This window comes from Triticum dicoccoides, chromosome 5B (assembly GCF_002162155.2).
Source record: "Triticum dicoccoides isolate Atlit2015 ecotype Zavitan chromosome 5B, WEW_v2.0, whole genome shotgun sequence".
NCBI lineage: Eukaryota > Viridiplantae > Streptophyta > Magnoliopsida > Poales > Poaceae > Triticum > Triticum dicoccoides.
Window position 1 is genome coordinate 113,920,452 of NC_041389.1, and position 3,039 is coordinate 113,923,490.

The window sequence follows — 3,039 nt, forward strand, 5'->3', positions numbered from 1 at the left end:
CTTGTCGTCGTGGTAATTACGCACAGGTATCCACCGAATCGGACGGCCTGCTGCGCTGCCCGAGAGAAGATGGCGTAGGGACTAATTTTAGTCTTTCGGGCAGGCCATGCTACATGGAACGCAGATTGGTACTCCCTCCGTTTCTTTTTACTCCGCATATAAGATTTGGTCAAAGTCAAATTACACAAAGTTTGACCAAATTTACATAAAAAATTATGAACATCTACAGTACTAAAACTATATAGTATGAAAATATGTTTCTTGGTGCATCTGAATATATTGATTTCATATTGTTAATGTTTATATTTTTTAATATAAAGTTAGTCAAACTCTATAATGCTTGACTTTGACCAAACCTTATATGCGGACTAAAAAAAACGGAGGGAGTAGGTTCACAGCTCCCCCCATCATGACAAAATCTTGCTGAATCCAATAAGGCATGCAGCAGCGCCAAACATGCATGGCTACTCTCTTTTTATATCCTGCTTCGCCCCTAGTATTTTTTTATGTAAATCTCTACTTTTAATGAAGCAGTTGGTAGTCTCGCTTTCAGGTTTTTTTTTGTCCCACCTTCCATGGTTTTTTTTGTACCTTCTCCCACCTTTGTTGGTTTTTTTCGTAGATTTTTTTTCGTCCCCGCCCCCTACTTCATCGGTTTATTTTCACGTCACCTCTCACACAACGAAAGAAACCTGAACAGATCAGAACTTTTCATACTAGCACAAGTTATTTAGTAATGTAGAATCAATCACGAACAATATCTAAAAATCAAATCTAAATTAATTAACCTTACCTTAAATCACTCAATCACATTAATTAGAAAACAAACAATTGATTTTCAAAAAATCGCTCAATCACATTAACCTTACCTTAACTCACGGATGGTAATCAATCTCCAAACAAAGGAAACAATGCATCAAGGGAGCAGTAATAAACTCCCTTTCTTATGACATGTATACGATCTTCCCTTCCCTCTCCGTTGTCGAGCGTTCTTGATTCTCGAGGCCGATGCTTGGGCTGCGTCACTGGGTCGCGACGGTGCCGGAGGACGAGGACGGCGACGCCGGGTGCCGCGGCACCGCGTTGGCCACGGCCGGTGAAGGGGGCGAAGAAGGGCGGTTTCCCTGGCCCTGGCCGTGGCCCTGGGAGTTGGTGCGGTGGAAGCGGCACTTGAAGGACCCGACGTGGGTGGCCGGCGCGCAGACGCACTTGGAAGCGGGCTCATGGCGCGCGCCGGACGGCGCCGACGCCGACCCGGGCCACCTCCTCCGCACTAGCATGTCACTTGGAGCTGTGGCTGGCCGATTTACATCAAATTAATTCCCTCAGTTGTGGTGGCAAATATAATATACATAATCCATATTATTATGCACTAGCGTGTGTGTGTGTGTGAAATAGATGAATTATGGTCCCGTACCCAATAAGATGGATATATGTGTGTGTTAGAGAGAGAGAGGGAGAGGGGGAGAGAGAGTGAGGAAGAGGGAGGGAGAGTGTGTGTGAGAGGATTTGATGGTAAAAAAGGTCGCCAATGTCACTTGATATGTATGAGAATATTAATATTGAACTCTTAAAGTTAATGTAGCCCCGTTGCAACGCACGGGCGTTCTTCTAGTTTCTATACTGTCTCTATCAAACCAATACGTGCCAAAACCTGTCTAGATTTTTTTTTCTCCAAACGCGACCAAAGTCCAAACCAGATGATTTGTTTTTAAAATGTGCAAGAAAAATTCTCTATTGGTAAAATAAAATAACATTATCTATTTAAGTACTTTCACATCATGTATATGTTGAAATTTTAATATATCCACATACACAGGATGGTTAAAGTGCCATCTTCGAAATCATGTTAGTGTCTGAGTTATCATATATTTTCAAATTAAGTACATAGCATAGCGTCGCAAATTGCTAGTCTTTAAGCGACCAGTGCAAAAGTGACGGGTGAAAACAAGGGGGTAGTGGGTTTGGGCGATTTAGGACGGTGGTAACATCATCATAATAGCTTGACAAGGTTCGTTACCTAAAAACGTACCCCCATGAGTGTGACTGGGGTGATGAGGCAACGAGGACGGGAGGAATTTAGTTAGATTCATTTGTTTTACCATCAATCTGTAGGGCTTCTTTGATTTAAAACAAAAACAGAGAAAACACATAAGTATGATAATGATTTTTATTTCCTTTGGTAAAACTGTCCATACATTTAGATCCTTGGAATGGAACAACGGAAAAATAGACAAGGTTTTTCTTTGATCTCGCTTTCAAAGTGAAAAATGCCATGAATTAGTATAATCTGCTTAAACCTTATCTTCAAATTTCTCTGCATGAAGAACGAGGTTAATGTTTTTACGCTGGCACAACATTTTAATTATACTTTTTCATGTAGTTTCACACTAATTTGGTTGTGTTCATCGGAATTTCTGTGTTTTTTCTATTCGTATTAATCAAACACCTAATTTTATGAAATTGTGTGTTTAATCCTCTGTTTTACATATACATTTCTATCCATCCAGACCGAGTTTAGAGTCTTGCAAACCAAACATGTACACAATGCACGGATTTCTCAACTGGTCGTCCATTCTAGTGTGTAATTGGAATGCTTCTTTTTGCGTCATCATGTGTGTGTGCGCGTGTGTGTTATCACTTTTCTAATGAATGAAATATCTATCTTTATTACGTTGCAAAATTTGGACCTCGGCTGCTTCTACCGTCGGCGAGCCAAGGTATATCTATCTTTATCACCGGTTGTCCATCCCGCCACCATCGGCTGCTTCTATCGTCGGCTTGCCCTCCTCCACCAATCGAGCTGCAGTCATCCTCCACCCACGCCCCGCACCTCGCAGCTGCGCTGCCTCGCCATGTCTGACCCACCTCCTCCGTCGGTCCGGTGCCGCCCCGGCCATCCCTCCAAGCCCGCTTCTTCTCTACCGTTTACGACCCCCCCCCCTCCTCCGGGCCGCACCTCACTTGTCCCGCGCACCCGTCAACCCTTCAGTTCCCTCGGTCGAAGATGTAATTGTTAGAAACCAACATACCTTGGCT